Source organism: Aquarana catesbeiana, linkage group LG08 (genome assembly GCF_042186555.1).
Source record: "Aquarana catesbeiana isolate 2022-GZ linkage group LG08, ASM4218655v1, whole genome shotgun sequence".
In the NCBI taxonomy this organism is placed as follows: Eukaryota; Metazoa; Chordata; class Amphibia; order Anura; family Ranidae; genus Aquarana; species Aquarana catesbeiana.
In genome coordinates, this window is record NC_133331.1 from 251,625,260 (window position 1) to 251,644,917 (window position 19,658).

Below are 19,658 nucleotides of genomic sequence, written 5' to 3' on the forward strand. Positions count from 1 at the left end.
ACTGCCATTTCCTGAAACCGGAAGTGGCCTCCTCAAAACCGGAAGTGGTCCTTAAACACCTTTCTCCTTGACATTTTGGCCTTTAAATTCTTTTTCCATCCATTTTAGGGACTTTTGATCTCGTTTGGACACATTTCCTGCCTAACTGAGCCATTGGCCAAAGGAGTGAAAATTTGGGGGGCCACGCCCTCCAAATGGGCCAAATTTATTTTTCAGCCTTTTTACCTGTTTTGACTTCCTTTTACCAAGAAAGGACCAGAGGGTTGAAAAGTGACCTGATTTCATTTGTAAAAAGCCAAGAAACTGCTTGGGAAACTGCCATTTCCTGAAACCGGAAGTGGCCTCCTCAAAACCGGAATTGGCCCTTAAACACCTTTCTCCTTGACATTTTGGACTTTAAATTCTTTTTGCATCCATTTTAGGGACTTTTGATCTCGTTTGGACACATTTCCTGCCTAACTGAGCCATTAGCCAAAGGGGTGAAAATTTGGGGGCCACGCCCGCCAAATGGGCCAAATTTATTTTTCAGCCATTTTACCTGCTTTGGCTTCCTTTTACCAAGAAAGGACCAGAGGGTTGAAAAGTGACCTGATTTCATTTGTAAAAAGCCAAGAAACTGCTTGGGAAACTGCCATTTCCTGAAACCGGAAGTGGCCTCCTCAAAACCGGAAGTGGCCCTTAAACACCTTTCTCCTTGACATTTTGGTCTTTAAATTCTTTTTGCATACATTTTAGGGACTTTTGATCTCGTTTGGACACATTTCCTGCGTAACTGAGCCATTGGCCAAAGGGATGAAAATTTGGGGGGCCACGCCCGCCAAATGGGCCAAATTTATTTTTCAGCCATCTTACCTGTTTTGACTTCCTTTTACCAAGAAAGGACCAGAGGGTTGAAAAGTGACCTGATTTCATTTGTAAAAAGCCAAGAAACTGCTTGGGGAAACTGCCATTTCCTGAAACCGGAAGTGGCCTCCTCAAAACCGGAAGTGGCCCTTAAACACCATTCTCCTTAACATTTTGGTCTTTTTGCATACATTTTAGGGACTTTTGATCTCGTTTGGACACATTTCCTGCATAACTGAGCCATTGGCCAAAGGCATGAAAATTTGGGGGCCACGCCCGCCAAATGGGCCAAATTTATTTTTCAGCCATTTTACCTGTTTTGACTTCCTTTTACCAAGAAAACACCAGAGGGTTGAAAAGTGACCTGATTTCATTTGTAAAAAGCCAAGAAACTGCTTGGGAAACTGCCATTTCCTGAAACCGGAAGTGGGCTCCTCAAAACCGGAAGTGGCCCTTAAACACCTTTCTCCTTGACATTTTGGTCTTTAAATTCTTTTTGCATCCATTTTAGGGACTTTTGATCTCGTTTGGACACATTTCCTGCCTAACTGAGCCATTGGCCAAAGGGGTGAAAATTTGGGGGGCCACGCCCGCCAAATGGGCCAAATTTATTTTTCAGCCATTTTACCTGTTTTGACTTCCTTTTACCAAGAAAGGACCAGAGGGTTGAAAAGTGACCTGATTTCATTTGTAAAAAGCCAAGAAACTGCTTGGGAAACTGCCATTTCCTGAAACCAGAAGTGGCCTCCTCAAAACCGGAAGTGGCCCTTAAACACCTTTCTCCTTGACATTTTGGCCTTTAAATTCTTTTTGCATCCATTTTAGGGACTTTTGATTTCGTTTGGACACATTTCCTGCGTATCTGAGCCATTGGCCAAAGGGGTGAAAATTTGGGGGGCCACGCCCGCCAAATGGGCAAAATTTATTTTTCAGCCATTTTACCTGTTTTGACTTCCTTTTACCAAGAAAGGACCAGAGGGTTGAAAAGTGACCTGATTTCATTTGTAAAAAGCCAAGAAACTGCTTGGGAAACTGCCATTTCCTGAAACCGGAAGTGGCCTCCTCAAAACCGGAAGTGGCCCTTAAACTCCTTTCTCCATGACATTTTGGCCTTTAAATTCTTTTTGCATCCATTTTAGGGACTTTTGATCTCGTTTGGACACATTTCCTGCGTATCTGAGCCATTGGCCAAAGGGGTGAAAATTTGGGGGGCCACGCCCGCCAAATGGGCCAAATTTATTTTTCAGCCATTTTACCTGTTTTGACTTCCTTTTACCAAGAAAGGACCAGAGGGTTGAAAAGTGACCTGATTGCATTTGTAAAAAGCCAAGAAACTGCTTGGGAAACTGCCATTTCCTGAAACCGGAAGTGGCCTCCTCAAAACCGGAAGTGGCCCTTAAACACCTTTCTCCTTGACATTTTGGCCTTTAAATTCTTTTTGCATCCATTTTAGGGACTTTTGATCTCGTTTGGACACATTTCCTGCCTAACTGAGCCATTGGCCAAAGGGGTGAAAATTTGGGGGGCCACGCCCGCCAAATGGGCCAAATTTATTTTTCAGCCATTTTACCTGTTTTGACTTCCTTTTACCAAGAAAGGACCAGAGGGTTGAAAAGTGACCTGATTTCATTTGTAAAAAGCCAAGAAACTGCTTGGGAAACTGCCATTTCCTGAAACCGGAAGTGGCCTCCTCAAAACCGGAAGTGACCCTTAAACACCTTTCTCCTTGACATTTTGGCCTTTAAATTCTTTTGCATCCATTTTAGGGACTTTTGATTTCGTTTGGACACATTTCCTGCGTATCTGAGCCATTGGCCAAAGGGGTGAAAATTTGGGGGGCCACGCCCGCCAAATGGGCCAAATTTGTTTTTTCAGCCATTTTACCTGTTTTGACTTCCTTTTACCAAGAAAGGACCAGAGGGTTGAAAAGTGACCTGATTTCATTTGTAAAAAGCCAAGAAACTGCTTGGGAAACTGCCATTTCCTGAAACCGGAAGTGGCCTCCTCAAAACCGGAAGTGGTCCTTAAACACCTTTTCCTTGACATTTTGGCCTTTAAATTCTTTTTGCATCCATTTTACGGACTTTTGATTTCGTTTGGACACATTTCCTGCGTATCTGAGCCATTGGCCAAAGGGGTGAAAATTTGGGGGGCCACGCCCGCCAAATGGGCCAAATTTATTTTTCAGCCATTTTACCTGTTTTGACTTCCTTTTACCAAGAAAACACCAGAGGGTTGAAAAGTGACCTGATTTCATTTGTAAAAAGCCAAGAAACTGCTTGGGAAACTGCCATTTCCTGAAACCGGAAGTGGTCTCCTCAAAACCGTAAGTGGCCCTTAAACACCTTTCTCCTTGACATTTTGGTCTTTAAATTCTTTTTGCATCCATTTTAGGGACTTTTGATCTCGTTTGGACACATTTCCTGCCTAACTGAGCCATTGGCCAAAGGGGTGAAAATTTGGGGGGCCACGCCCGCCAAATGGGCCAAATTTATTTTTCAGCCATTTTACCTGTTTTGACTTCCTTTTACCAAGAAAGGACCAGAGGGTTGAAAAGTGACCTGATTTCATTTGTAAAAAGCCAAGAAACTGCTTGGGAAACTGCCATTTCCTGAAACCGGAAGTGGCCTCCTCAAAACCGGAAGTGGCCCTTAAACACCTTTCTCCTTGACATTTTGTCCTTTAAATTCTTTTTGCATCCATTTTAGGGACTTTTGATCTCGTTTGTATACATTTCCTGCCTAACTGAGCCATTGGCCAAAGGGGTGAAAATTTGGGGGGCCACGCCCGCCAAATGGGCCAAATTTATTTTTCAGCCATTTTACCTGTTTTGACTTCCTTTTACCAAGAAAGGACCAGAGGGTTGAAAAGTGACCTGATTTCATTTGTAAAAAGCCAAGAAACTGCTTGGGAAACTGCCATTTCCTGAAACCGGAAGTGGCCTCCTCAAAACCGGAAGTGGCCCTTAAACACGATTCTCCTTGACATTTTGGTCTTTAAATTCTTTTTGCATACATTTTAGGGACTTTTGATCGCGTTTGGACACATTTCCTGCCTAACTGAGCCATTGGCCAAAGGGGTGAAAATTTGGGGGGCCACGCCCTCCAAATGGGCCAAATTTATTTTTCAGTCTTTTTACCTGTTTTGACTTCCTTTTACCAAGAAAGGACCAGAGGGTTTAAAAGTGACCTGATTTCATTTGTAAAAAGCCAAGAAACTGCTTGGGAAACTGCCATTTCCTGAAACCGGAAGTGGCCTCCTCAAAACCGGAAGTGGTCCTTAAACACCTTTCTCCTTGACATTTTGGCCTTTAAATTCTTTTTCCATCCATTTTAGGGACTTTTGATCTCGTTTGGACACATTTCCTGCCTAACTGAGCCATTGGCCAAAGGAGTGAAAATTTGGGGGGCCACGCCCTCCAAATGGGCCAAATTTATTTTTCAGCCTTTTTACCTGTTTTGACTTCCTTTTACCAAGAAAGGACCAGAGGGTTGAAAAGTGACCTGATTTCATTTGTAAAAAGCCAAGAAACTGCTTGGGAAACTGCCATTTCCTGAAACCGGAAGTGGCCTCCTCAAAACCGGAATTGGCCCTTAAACACCTTTCTCCTTGACATTTTGGACTTTAAATTCTTTTTGCATCCATTTTAGGGACTTTTGATCTCGTTTGGACACATTTCCTGCCTAACTGAGCCATTAGCCAAAGGGGTGAAAATTTGGGGGCCACGCCCGCCAAATGGGCCAAATTTATTTTTCAGCCATTTTACCTGCTTTGGCTTCCTTTTACCAAGAAAGGACCAGAGGGTTGAAAAGTGACCTGATTTCATTTGTAAAAAGCCAAGAAACTGCTTGGGAAACTGCCATTTCCTGAAACCGGAAGTGGCCTCCTCAAAACCGGAAGTGGCCCTTAAACACCTTTCTCCTTGACATTTTGGCCTTTAAATTCTTTTTGCATCCATTTTAGGGACTTTTGATCTCGTTTGGACACATTTCCTGCGTATCTGAGCCATTGGCCAAGGGGGTGAAAATTTGGGGGGCCACGCCCGCCAAATGGGCCAATTTTATTTTTCAGCCTTTTTTACCTGTTTTGACTTCCTTTTACCAAGAAAGGACCAGAGGGTTGAAAAGTGACCTGATTTCATTTGTAAAAAGCCAAGAAACTGCTTGGGAAACTGCCATTTCCTGAAACCGGAAGTGGCCTCCTCAAAACCGGAAGTGGCCCTTAAACACCTTTCTCCTTGACATTTTGGTCTTTAAATTCTTTTTGCATACATTTTAGGGACTTTTGATCTCGTTTGGACACATTTCCTGCGTAACTGAGCCATTGGCCAAAGGGATGAAAATTTGGGGGGCCACGCCCGCCAAATGGGCCAAATTTATTTTTCAGCCATCTTACCTGTTTTGACTTCCTTTTACCAAGAAAGGACCAGAGGGTTGAAAAGTGACCTGATTTCATTTGTAAAAAGCCAAGAAACTGCTTGGGGAAACTGCCATTTCCTGAAACCGGAAGTGGCCTCCTCAAAACCGGAAGTGGCCCTTAAACACCATTCTCCTTAACATTTTGGTCTTTTTGCATACATTTTAGGGACTTTTGATCTCGTTTGGACACATTTCCTGCATAACTGAGCCATTGGCCAAAGGCATGAAAATTTGGGGGCCACGCCCGCCAAATGGGCCAAATTTATTTTTCAGCCATTTTACCTGTTTTGACTTCCTTTTACCAAGAAAACACCAGAGGGTTGAAAAGTGACCTGATTTCATTTGTAAAAAGCCAAGAAACTGCTTGGGAAACTGCCATTTCCTGAAACCGGAAGTGGGCTCCTCAAAACCGGAAGTGGCCCTTAAACACCTTTCTCCTTGACATTTTGGTCTTTAAATTCTTTTTGCATCCATTTTAGGGACTTTTGATCTCGTTTGGACACATTTCCTGCCTAACTGAGCCATTGGCCAAAGGGGTGAAAATTTGGGGGGCCACGCCCGCCAAATGGGCCAAATTTATTTTTCAGCCATTTTACCTGTTTTGACTTCCTTTTACCAAGAAAGGACCAGAGGGTTGAAAAGTGACCTGATTTCATTTGTAAAAAGCCAAGAAACTGCTTGGGAAACTGCCATTTCCTGAAACCAGAAGTGGCCTCCTCAAAACCGGAAGTGGCCCTTAAACACCTTTCTCCTTGACATTTTGGCCTTTAAATTCTTTTTGCATCCATTTTAGGGACTTTTGATTTCGTTTGGACACATTTCCTGCGTATCTGAGCCATTGGCCAAAGGGGTGAAAATTTGGGGGGCCACGCCCGCCAAATGGGCAAAATTTATTTTTCAGCCATTTTACCTGTTTTGACTTCCTTTTACCAAGAAAGGACCAGAGGGTTGAAAAGTGACCTGATTTCATTTGTAAAAAGCCAAGAAACTGCTTGGGAAACTGCCATTTCCTGAAACCGGAAGTGGCCTCCTCAAAACCGGAAGTGGCCCTTAAACTCCTTTCTCCATGACATTTTGGCCTTTAAATTCTTTTTGCATCCATTTTAGGGACTTTTGATCTCGTTTGGACACATTTCCTGCGTATCTGAGCCATTGGCCAAAGGGGTGAAAATTTGGGGGGCCACGCCCGCCAAATGGGCCAAATTTATTTTTCAGCCATTTTACCTGTTTTGACTTCCTTTTACCAAGAAAGGACCAGAGGGTTGAAAAGTGACCTGATTGCATTTGTAAAAAGCCAAGAAACTGCTTGGGAAACTGCCATTTCCTGAAACCGGAAGTGGCCTCCTCAAAACCGGAAGTGGCCCTTAAACACCTTTCTCCTTGACATTTTGGCCTTTAAATTCTTTTTGCATCCATTTTAGGGACTTTTGATCTCGTTTGGACACATTTCCTGCCTAACTGAGCCATTGGCCAAAGGGGTGAAAATTTGGGGGGCCACGCCCGCCAAATGGGCCAAATTTATTTTTCAGCCATTTTACCTGTTTTGACTTCCTTTTACCAAGAAAGGACCAGAGGGTTGAAAAGTGACCTGATTTCATTTGTAAAAAGCCAAGAAACTGCTTGGGAAACTGCCATTTCCTGAAACCGGAAGTGGCCTCCTCAAAACCGGAAGTGACCCTTAAACACCTTTCTCCTTGACATTTTGGCCTTTAAATTCTTTTGCATCCATTTTAGGGACTTTTGATTTCGTTTGGACACATTTCCTGCGTATCTGAGCCATTGGCCAAAGGGGTGAAAATTTGGGGGGCCACGCCCGCCAAATGGGCCAAATTTGTTTTTTCAGCCATTTTACCTGTTTTGACTTCCTTTTACCAAGAAAGGACCAGAGGGTTGAAAAGTGACCTGATTTCATTTGTAAAAAGCCAAGAAACTGCTTGGGAAACTGCCATTTCCTGAAACCGGAAGTGGCCTCCTCAAAACCGGAAGTGGTCCTTAAACACCTTTTCCTTGACATTTTGGCCTTTAAATTCTTTTTGCATCCATTTTACGGACTTTTGATTTCGTTTGGACACATTTCCTGCGTATCTGAGCCATTGGCCAAAGGGGTGAAAATTTGGGGGGCCACGCCCGCCAAATGGGCCAAATTTATTTTTCAGCCATTTTACCTGTTTTGACTTCCTTTTACCAAGAAAACACCAGAGGGTTGAAAAGTGACCTGATTTCATTTGTAAAAAGCCAAGAAACTGCTTGGGAAACTGCCATTTCCTGAAACCGGAAGTGGTCTCCTCAAAACCGTAAGTGGCCCTTAAACACCTTTCTCCTTGACATTTTGGTCTTTAAATTCTTTTTGCATCCATTTTAGGGACTTTTGATCTCGTTTGGACACATTTCCTGCCTAACTGAGCCATTGGCCAAAGGGGTGAAAATTTGGGGGGCCACGCCCGCCAAATGGGCCAAATTTATTTTTCAGCCATTTTACCTGTTTTGACTTCCTTTTACCAAGAAAGGACCAGAGGGTTGAAAAGTGACCTGATTTCATTTGTAAAAAGCCAAGAAACTGCTTGGGAAACTGCCATTTCCTGAAACCGGAAGTGGCCTCCTCAAAACCGGAAGTGGCCCTTAAACACCTTTCTCCTTGACATTTTGGCCTTTAAATTCTTTTGCATCCATTTTAGGGACTTTTGATTTCGTTTGGACACATTTCCTGCGTATCTGAGCCATTGGCCAAAGGGGTGAAAATTTGGGGGGCCACGTCCGCCAAATGGGCCAAATTTGTTTTTTCAGCCATTTTACCTGTTTTGACTTCCTTTTACCAAGAAAGGACCAGAGGGTTGAAAAGTGACCTGATTTCATTTGTAAAAAGCCAAGAAACTGCTTGGGAAACTGCCATTTCCTGAAACCGGAAGTGGCCTCCTCAAAACCGGAAGTGGTCCTTAAACACCTTTTCCTTGACATTTTGGCCTTTAAATTCTTTTTGCATCCATTTTACGGACTTTTGATTTCGTTTGGACACATTTCCTGCGTATCTGAGCCATTGGCCAAAGGGGTGAAAATTTGGGGGGCCACGCCCGCCAAATGGGCCAAATTTATTTTTCAGCCATTTTACCTGTTTTGACTTCCTTTTACCAAGAAAACACCAGAGGGTTGAAAAGTGACCTGATTTCATTTGTAAAAAGCCAAGAAACTGCTTGGGAAACTGCCATTTCCTGAAACCGGAAGTGGTCTCCTCAAAACCGTAAGTGGCCCTTAAACACCTTTCTCCTTGACATTTTGGTCTTTAAATTCTTTTTGCATCCATTTTAGGGACTTTTGATCTCGTTTGGACACATTTCCTGCCTAACTGAGCCATTGGCCAAAGGGGTGAAAATTTGGGGGGCCACGCCCGCCAAATGGGCCAAATTTATTTTTCAGCCATTTTACCTGTTTTGACTTCCTTTTACCAAGAAAGGACCAGAGGGTTGAAAAGTGACCTGATTTCATTCGTAAAAAGCCAAGAAACTGCTTGGGAAACTGCCATTTCCTGAAACCGGAAGTGGCCTCCTCAAAACCGGAAGTGGCCCTTAAACACCTTTCTCCTTGACATTTTGGCCTTTAAATTCTTTTTGCATCCATTTTAGGGACTTTTGATTTCGTTTGGACACATTTCCTGCGTATCTGAGCCATTGGCCAAAGGGGTGAAAATTTGGGGGGCCACGCCCGCCAAATGGGCCAAATTTATTTTTCAGCCATTTTACCTGTTTTGACTTCCTTTTACCAAGAAAGGACCAGAGGGTTGAAAAGTGACCTGATTTCATTTGTAAAAAGCCAAGAAACTGCTTGGGAAACTGCCATTTCCTGAAACCGGAAGTGGCCTCCTCAAAACCGGAAGTGGCCCTTAAACACCTTTCTCCTTGACATTTTGGCCTTTAAATTCTTTTTGCATCCATTTTAAGGACTTTTGATCTCGTTTGGACACAATTCCTGCCTAACTGAGCCATTGGCCAAAGGGGTGAAAATTTGGGGGCCACGCCCGCCAAATGGGCCAAATTTATTTTTCAGCCATTTTACCTGTTTTGGCTTCCTTTTACCAAGAAAGGACCAGAGGGTTGAAAAGTGACCTGATTTCATTTGTAAAAAGCCAAGAAACTGCTTGGGAAACTGCCATTTCCTGAAACCGGAAGTGGCCTCCTCAAAACCGGAAGTGGCCCTTAAACACCTTTCTCCTTGACATTTTGGCCTTTAAATTCTTTTTGCATCCATTTTAAGGACTTTTGATCTCGTTTGGACACAATTCCTGCCTAACTGAGCCATTGGCCAAAGGGGTGAAAATTTGGGGGCCACGCCCGCCAAATGGGCCAAATTTATTTTTCAGCCATTTTACCTGTTTTGGCTTCCTTTTACCAAGAAAGGACCAGAGGGTTGAAAAGTGACCTGATTTCATTTGTAAAAAGCCAAGAAACTGCTTGGGAAACTGCCATTTCCTGAAACCGGAAGTGGCCTCCTCAAAACCGGAAGTGGCCCTTAAACACCTTTCTCCTTGACATTTTGGCCTTTAAATTCTTTTTGCATCCATTTTAGGGACTTTTGATTTCGTTTGGACACATTTCCTGCGTATCTGAGCCATTGGCCAAAGGGGTGAAAATTTGGGGGGCCACGCCCGCCAAATGGGCCAAATTTATTTTTCAGCCATTTTACCTGTTTTGACTTCCTTTTACCAAGAAAGGACCAGAGGGTTGAAAAGTGACCTGATTTCATTTGTAAAAAGCCAAGAAACTGCTTGGGAAACTGCCATTTCCTGAAACCGGAAGTGGGCTTCTCAAAACCGGAAGTGGCCCTTAAATACCTTTCTCCTTGACATTTTGGTCTTTAAATTCTTTTTGCATCCATTTTAGGGACTTTTGATCTCGTTTGGACACATTTCCTGCGTAACTGAGCCATTGGCCAAAGGGGTGAAAATTTGGGGGGCCACGCCCGCCAAATGGGCCAAATTTATTTTTCAGCCATTTTACCTGTTTTGACTTCCTTTTACCAAGAAAGGACCAGAGGGTTGAAAAGTGACCTGATTTCATTTGTAAAAAGCCAAGAAACTGCTTGGGAAACTGCCATTTCCTGAAACCGGAAGTGGCCTCCTCAAAACCGGAAGTGGCCCTTAAACACCTTTCTCCTTGACATTTTGGTCTTTAAATTCTTTTTGCATCCATTTTAGGGACTTTTGATCTCGTTTGGACACATTTCCTGCGTAACTGAGCCATTGGCCAAAGGGGTGAAAATTTGGGGGGCCACGCCCGCCAAATGGGCCAAATTTATTTTTCAGCCATTTTACCTGTTTTGACTTCCTTTTACCAAGAAAGGACCAGAGGGTTGAAAAGTGACCTGATTTCATTTGTAAAAAGCCAAGAAACTGCTTGGGAAACTGCCATTTCCTGAAACCGGAAGTGGCCTCCTCAAAACCGGAAGTGGCCCTTAAACACCTTTCTCCTTGACATTTTGTCCTTTAAATTCTTTTTGCATCCATTTTAGGGACTTTTGATTTCGTTTGGACACATTTCCTGCGTATCTGAGCCATTGGCCAAAGGGGTGAAAATTTGGGGGGCCACGCCCGCCAAATGGGCCAAATTTATTTTTCAGCCATTTTACCTGTTTTGACTTCCTTTTACCAAGAAAGGACCAGAGGGTTGAAAAGTGACCTGATTTCATTTGTAAAAAGCCAAGAAACTGCTTGGGAAACTGCCATTTCCTGAAACCGGAAGTGGCCTCCTCAAAACCGGAAGTGGTCCTTAAACACCTTTCTCCTTGACATTTTGGTCTTTAAATTCTTTTTGCATCCATTTTAGGGACTTTTGATCTCGTTTGGACACATTTCCTGCGTAACTGAGCCATTGGCCAAAGGGGTGAAAATTTGGGGGGCCACGCCCGCCAAATGGGCCAAATTTATTTTTCTGCCATTTTACCTGTTTTGACTTCCTTTTACCAAGAAAGGACCAGAGGGTTGAAAAGTGATCTGATTTCATTTGTAAAAAGCCAAGAAACTGCTTGGGAAACTGCCATTTCCTGAAACCGGAAGTGGCCTCCTCAAAACCGGAAGTGGCCCTTAAACACCTTTCTCCTTGACATTTTGGCCTTTAAATTCTTTTTGCATCCATTTTAGGGACTTTTGATTTCGTTTGGACACATTTCCTGCGTATCTGAGCCATTGGCCAAAGGGGTGAAAATTTGGGGGGCCACGCCCGCCAAATGGGCCAAATTTATTTTTCAGCCATTTTACCTGTTTTGACTTCCTTTTACCAAGAGAGGACCAGAGGGTTGAAAAGTGACCTGATTTCATTTGTAAAAAGCCAAGAAACTGCTTGGGAAACTGATATTTCCTGAAACCGGAAGTGGCCTCCTCAAAACCGGAAGTGTTCCTTAAACACCTTTCTCCTTGACAATTTGGTCTTTAAATTCTTTTTGCATCCATTTTAGGGACTTTTGATCTCGTTTGGACACATTTCCTGCATAACTGAGCCATTGGCCAAAGGGGTGAAAATTTGGGGGGCCACGCCCGCCAAATGGGCCAAATTTATTTTTCAGCCATTTTACCTGTTTTGACTTCCTTTTACCAAGAAAGGACCAGAGGGTTGAAAAGTGACCTGATTTCATTTATAAAAAGCCAAGAAACTGCTTGGGAAACTGCCATTTCCTGAAACCGGAAGTGGCCTCCTCAAAACCGGAAGTGGCCCTTAAACACCTTTCTCCTTGACATTTTGGTCTTTAAATTCTTTTTGCATCCATTTTAGGGACTTTTGATCTCGTTTGGACACATTTCCTGCGTAACTGAGCCATTGGCCAAAGGGGTGAAAATTTGGGGGGCCACGCCCGCCAAATGGGCCAAATTTATTTTTCAGCCATTTTACCTGTTTTGACTTCCTTTTACCAAGAAAGGACCAGAGGGTTGAAAAGTGACCTGATTTCATTTGTAAAAAGCCAAGAAACTGCTTGGGAAACTGCCATTTCCTGAAACCGGAAGTGGCCTCCTCAAAACCGGAAGTGGCCCTTAAACACCTTTCTCCTTGACATTTTGTCCTTTAAATTCTTTTTGCATCCATTTTAGGGACTTTTGATCTCGTTTGTATACATTTCCTGCCTAACTGAGCCATTGGCCAAAGGGGTGAAAATTTGGGGGGCCACGCCCGCCAAATGGGCCAAATTTATTTTTCAGCCATTTTACCTGTTTTGACTTCCTTTTACCAAGAAAGGACCAGAGGGTTGAAAAGTGACCTGATTTCATTTGTAAAAAGCCAAGAAACTGCTTGGGAAACTGCCATTTCCTGAAACCGGAAGTGGCCTCCTCAAAACCGGAAGTGGCCCTTAAACACGATTCTCCTTGACATTTTGGTCTTTAAATTCTTTTTGCATACATTTTAGGGACTTTTGATCTCGTTTGGACACATTTCCTGCCTAACTGAGCCATTGGCCAAAGGGGTGAAAATTTGGGGGGCCACGCCCTCCAAATGGGCCAAATTTATTTTTCAGTCTTTTTACCTGTTTTGACTTCCTTTTACCAAGAAAGGACCAGAGGGTTTAAAAGTGACCTGATTTCATTTGTAAAAAGCCAAGAAACTGCTTGGGAAACTGCCATTTCCTGAAACCGGAAGTGGCCTCCTCAAAACCGGAAGTGGTCCTTAAACACCTTTCTCCTTGACATTTTGGCCTTTAAATTCTTTTTCCATCCATTTTAGGGACTTTTGATCTCGTTTGGACACATTTCCTGCCTAACTGAGCCATTGGCCAAAGGAGTGAAAATTTGGGGGGCCACGCCCGCCAAATGGGCCAAATTTATTTTTCAGCCATCTTACCTGTTTTGACTTCCTTTTACCAAGAAAGGACCAGAGGGTTGAAAAGTGACCTGATTTCATTTGTAAAAAGCCAAGAAACTGCTTGGGAAACTGCCATTTCCTGAAACCGGAAGTGGCCTCCTCAAAACCGGAATTGGCCCTTAAACACCTTTCTCCTTGACATTTTGGACTTTAAATTCTTTTTGCATCCATTTTAGGGACTTTTGATCTCGTTTGGACACATTTCCTGCCTAACTGAGCCATTAGCCAAAGGGGTGAAAATTTGGGGGCCACGCCCGCCAAATGGGCCAAATTTATTTTTCAGCCATTTTACCTGCTTTGGCTTCCTTTTACCAAGAAAGGACCAGAGGGTTGAAAAGTGACCTGATTTCATTTGTAAAAAGCCAAGAAACTGCTTGGGAAACTGCCATTTCCTGAAACCGGAAGTGGCCTACTCAAAACCGGAAGTGGCCCTTAAACACCTTTCTCCTTGACATTTTGGCCTTTAAATTCTTTTTGCATCCATTTTAGGGACTTTTGATCTCGTTTGGACACATTTCCTGCGTATCTGAGCCATTGGCCAAGGGGGTGAAAATTTGGGGGGCCACGCCCGCCAAATGGGCCAATTTTATTTTTCAGCCTTTTTTACCTGTTTTGACTTCCTTTTACCAAGAAAGGACCAGAGGGTTGAAAAGTGACCTGATTTCATTTGTAAAAAGCCAAGAAACTGCTTGGGAAACTGCCATTTCCTGAAACCGGAAGTGGCCTCCTCAAAACCGGAAGTGGCCCTTAAACACCTTTCTCCTTGACATTTTGGTCTTTAAATTCTTTTTGCATACATTTTAGGGACTTTTGATCTCGTTTGGACACATTTCCTGCGTAACTGAGCCATTGGCCAAAGGGATGAAAATTTGGGGGGCCACGCCCGCCAAATGGGCCAAATTTATTTTTCAGCCATCTTACCTGTTTTGACTTCCTTTTACCAAGAAAGGACCAGAGGGTTGAAAAGTGACCTGATTTCATTTGTAAAAAGCCAAGAAACTGCTTGGGGAAACTGCCATTTCCTGAAACCGGAAGTGGCCTCCTCAAAACCGGAAGTGGCCCTTAAACACCATTCTCCTTAACATTTTGGTCTTTTTGCATACATTTTAGGGACTTTTGATCTCGTTTGGACACATTTCCTGCATAACTGAGCCATTGGCCAAAGGCATGAAAATTTGGGGGCCACGCCCGCCAAATGGGCCAAATTTATTTTTCAGCCATTTTACCTGTTTTGACTTCCTTTTACCAAGAAAACACCAGAGGGTTGAAAAGTGACCTGATTTCATTTGTAAAAAGCCAAGAAACTGCTTGGGAAACTGCCATTTCCTGAAACCGGAAGTGGGCTCCTCAAAACCGGAAGTGGCCCTTAAACACCTTTCTCCTTGACATTTTGGTCTTTAAATTCTTTTTGCATCCATTTTAGGGACTTTTGATCTCGTTTGGACACATTTCCTGCCTAACTGAGCCATTGGCCAAAGGGGTGAAAATTTGGGGGGCCACGCCCGCCAAATGGGCCAAATTTATTTTTCAGCCATTTTACCTGTTTTGACTTCCTTTTACCAAGAAAGGACCAGAGGGTTGAAAAGTGACCTGATTTCATTTGTAAAAAGCCAAGAAACTGCTTGGGAAACTGCCATTTCCTGAAACCAGAAGTGGCCTCCTCAAAACCGGAAGTGGCCCTTAAACACCTTTCTCCTTGACATTTTGGCCTTTAAATTCTTTTTGCATCCATTTTAGGGACTTTTGATTTCGTTTGGACACATTTCCTGCGTATCTGAGCCATTGGCCAAAGGGGTGAAAATTTGGGGGGCCACGCCCGCCAAATGGGCAAAATTTATTTTTCAGCCATTTTACCTGTTTTGACTTCCTTTTACCAAGAAAGGACCAGAGGGTTGAAAAGTGACCTGATTTCATTTGTAAAAAGCCAAGAAACTGCTTGGGAAACTGCCATTTCCTGAAACCGGAAGTGGCCTCCTCAAAACCGGAAGTGGCCCTTAAACTCCTTTCTCCATGACATTTTGGCCTTTAAATTCTTTTTGCATCCATTTTAGGGACTTTTGATCTCGTTTGGACACATTTCCTGCGTATCTGAGCCATTGGCCAAAGGGGTGAAAATTTGGGGGGCCACGCCCGCCAAATGGGCCAAATTTATTTTTCAGCCATTTTACCTGTTTTGACTTCCTTTTACCAAGAAAGGACCAGAGGGTTGAAAAGTGACCTGATTGCATTTGTAAAAAGCCAAGAAACTGCTTGGGAAACTGCCATTTCCTGAAACCGGAAGTGGCCTCCTCAAAACCGGAAGTGGCCCTTAAACACCTTTCTCCTTGACATTTTGGCCTTTAAATTCTTTTTGCATCCATTTTAGGGACTTTTGATCTCGTTTGGACACATTTCCTGCCTAACTGAGCCATTGGCCAAAGGGGTGAAAATTTGGGGGGCCACGCCCGCCAAATGGGCCAAATTTATTTTTCAGCCATTTTACCTGTTTTGACTTCCTTTTACCAAGAAAGGACCAGAGGGTTGAAAAGTGACCTGATTTCATTTGTAAAAAGCCAAGAAACTGCTTGGGAAACTGCCATTTCCTGAAACCGGAAGTGGCCTCCTCAAAACCGGAAGTGGCCCTTAAACACCTTTCTCCTTGACATTTTGGCCTTTAAATTCTTTTGCATCCATTTTAGGGACTTTTGATTTCGTTTGGACACATTTCCTGCGTATCTGAGCCATTGGCCAAAGGGGTGAAAATTTGGGGGGCCACGCCCGCCAAATGGGCCAAATTTGTTTTTTCAGCCATTTTACCTGTTTTGACTTCCTTTTACCAAGAAAGGACCAGAGGGTTGAAAAGTGACCTGATTTCATTTGTAAAAAGCCAAGAAACTGCTTGGGAAACTGCCATTTCCTGAAACCGGAAGTGGCCTCCTCAAAACCGGAAGTGGTCCTTAAACACCTTTTCCTTGACATTTTGGCCTTTAAATTCTTTTTGCATCCATTTTACGGACTTTTGATTTCGTTTGGACACATTTCCTGCGTATCTGAGCCATTGGCCAAAGGGGTGAAAATTTGGGGGGCCACGCCCGCCAAATGGGCCAAATTTATTTTTCAGCCATTTTACCTGTTTTGACTTCCTTTTACCAAGAAAACACCAGAGGGTTGAAAAGTGACCTGATTTCATTTGTAAAAAGCCAAGAAACTGCTTGGGAAACTGCCATTTCCTGAAACCGGAAGTGGTCTCCTCAAAACCGTAAGTGGCCCTTAAACACCTTTCTCCTTGACATTTTGGTCTTTAAATTCTTTTTGCATCCATTTTAGGGACTTTTGATCTCGTTTGGACACATTTCCTGCCTAACTGAGCCATTGGCCAAAGGGGTGAAAATTTGGGGGGCCACGCCCGCCAAATGGGCCAAATTTATTTTTCAGCCATTTTACCTGTTTTGACTTCCTTTTACCAAGAAAGGACCAGAGGGTTGAAAAGTGACCTGATTTCATTTGTAAAAAGCCAAGAAACTGCTTGGGAAACTGCCATTTCCTGAAACCGGAAGTGGCCTCCTCAAAACCGGAAGTGGCCCTTAAACACCTTTCTCCTTGACATTTTGGCCTTTAAATTCTTTTGCATCCATTTTAGGGACTTTTGATTTCGTTTGGACACATTTCCTGCGTATCTGAGCCATTGGCCAAAGGGGTGAAAATTTGGGGGGCCACGCCCGCCAAATGGGCCAAATTTGTTTTTTCAGCCATTTTACCTGTTTTGACTTCCTTTTACCAAGAAAGGACCAGAGGGTTGAAAAGTGACCTGATTTCATTTGTAAAAAGCCAAGAAACTGCTTGGGAAACTGCCATTTCCTGAAACCGGAAGTGGCCTCCTCAAAACCGGAAGTGGTCCTTAAACACCTTTTCCTTGACATTTTGGCCTTTAAATTCTTTTTGCATCCATTTTACGGACTTTTGATTTCGTTTGGACACATTTCCTGCGTATCTGAGCCATTGGCCAAAGGGGTGAAAATTTGGGGGGCCACGCCCGCCAAATGGGCCAAATTTATTTTTCAGCCATTTTACCTGTTTTGACTTCCTTTTACCAAGAAAACACCAGAGGGTTGAAAAGTGACCTGATTTCATTTGTAAAAAGCCAAGAAACTGCTTGGGAAACTGCCATTTCCTGAAACCGGAAGTGGTCTCCTCAAAACCGTAAGTGGCCCTTAAACACCTTTCTCCTTGACATTTTGGTCTTTAAATTCTTTTTGCATCCATTTTAGGGACTTTTGATCTCGTTTGGACACATTTCCTGCCTAACTGAGCCATTGGCCAAAGGGGTGAAAATTTGGGGGGCCACGCCCGCCAAATGGGCCAAATTTATTTTTCAGCCATTTTACCTGTTTTGACTTCCTTTTACCAAGAAAGGACCAGAGGGTTGAAAAGTGACCTGATTTCATTCGTAAAAAGCCAAGAAACTGCTTGGGAAACTGCCATTTCCTGAAACCGGAAGTGGCCTCCTCAAAACCGGAAGTGGCCCTTAAACACCTTTCTCCTTGACATTTTGGCCTTTAAATTCTTTTTGCATCCATTTTAGGGACTTTTGATTTCGTTTGGACACATTTCCTGCCTAACTGAGCCATTGGCCAAAGGGGTGAAAATTTGGGGGGGCACGCCCGCCAAATGGGCCAAATTTATTTTTCAGCCATTTTACCTGTTTTGACTTCCTTTTACCAAGAAAGGACCAGAGGGTTGAAAAGTGACCTGATTTCATTTGTAAAAAGCCAAGAAACTGCTTGGGAAACTGCCATTTCCTGAAACCGGAAGTGGCCTCCTCAAAACCGGAAGTGGTCCTTAAACACCTTTCTCCTTGACATTTTGGCCTTTAAATTCTTTTTGCATCCATTTTAGGGACTTTTGATCTCGTTTGGACACATTTCCTGCCTAACTGAGCCATTGGCCAAAGGGGTGAAAATTTGGGGGGCCACGCCCGCCAAATGGGCCAAATTTATTTTTCAGCCATTTTACCTGTTTTGACTTCCTTTTACCAAGAAAGGACCAGAGGGTTGAAAAGTGACCTGATTTCATTTGTAAAAAGCCAAGAAACTGCTTGGGAAACTGCCATTTCCTGAAACCGGAAGTGGCCTCCTTAAAACCGGAAGTGGCCCTTAAACACCATTCTCCTTGACATTTTGGTCTTTAAATTCTTTTTGCATACATTTTAGGGACTTTTGATCTCGTTTGGACAGATTTCCTGCCTAACTGAGCCATTGGCCAAAGGGGTGAAAATTTGGGGGGCCACGCCCGCCAAATGGGCCAAATTTATTTTTCAGCCATTTTACCTGTTTTGACTTCCTTTTACCAAGAAAGGACCAGAGGGTTGAAAAGTGACCTGATTTCATTTGTAAAAAGCCAAGAAACTGCTTGGGAAAGTGCCATTTCCTGAAACCGGAAGTGGCCTCCTCAAAACCGGAAGTGACCCTTAAACACCTTTCTCCTTGACATTTTGGCCTTTAAATTCTTTTTGCATCCATTTTAGGGACTTTTGATCTCGTTTGGACACATTTCCTGCGTATCTGAGCCATTGGCCAAAGGGGTGAAAATTTGGGGGGCCACGCCCGCCAAATGGGCCAAATTTATTTTTCAGCCATTTTACCTGTTTTGACTTCCTTTTACCAAGAAAGGACCAGAGGGTTGAAAAGTGACCTGATTTCATTTGTAAAAAGCCAAGAAACTGCTTGGGAAACTGCCATTTCCTGAAACCGGAAGTGACCTCCTCAAAACCGGAAGTGGCCCTTAAACACCATTCTCCTTGACATTTTGGTCTTTAAATTCTTTTTGCATCCATTTTAGGGACTTTTGATCTCGTTTGGACACATTTCCTGCGTAACTGAGCCATTGGCCAAAGGCATGAAAATTTGGGGGGCCACGCCCGCCAAATGGGCCAAATTTATTTTTCAGCCATTTTACCTGTTTTGACTTCCTTTTACCAAGAAAGGACCAGAGGGTTGAAAAGTGACCTGATTTCATTTGTAAAAAGCCAAGAAACTGCTTGGGAAACTGCCATTTCCTGAAACCGGAAGTGGCCTCCTCAAAACCGGAAGTGGTCCTTAAACACCTTTCTCCTTGACATTTTGGCCTTTAAATTCTTTTTGCATCCATTTTAGGGACTTTTGATTTCGTTTGGACACATTTCCTGCGTATCTGAGCCATTGGCCAAAGGGGTGAAAATTTGGGGGGCCACGCCCGCCAAATGGGCCAAATTTATTTTTCAGCCATTTTACCTGTTTTGACTTCCTTTTACCAAGAAAGGACCAGAGGGTTGAAAAGTGACCTGATTTCATTTGTAAAAAGCCAAGAAACTGCTTGGGAAACTGCCATTTCCTGAAACCGGAAGTGGCCTCCTCAAAACCGGAAGTGGCCCTTAAACACCTTTCTCCTTGACATTTTGGCCTTTAAATTCTTTTTGCATCCATTTTAAGGACTTTTGATCTCGTTTGGACACAATTCCTGCCTAACTGAGCCATTGGCCAAAGGGGTGAAAATTTGGGGGCCACGCCCGCCAAATGGGCCAAATTTATTTTTCAGCCATTTTACC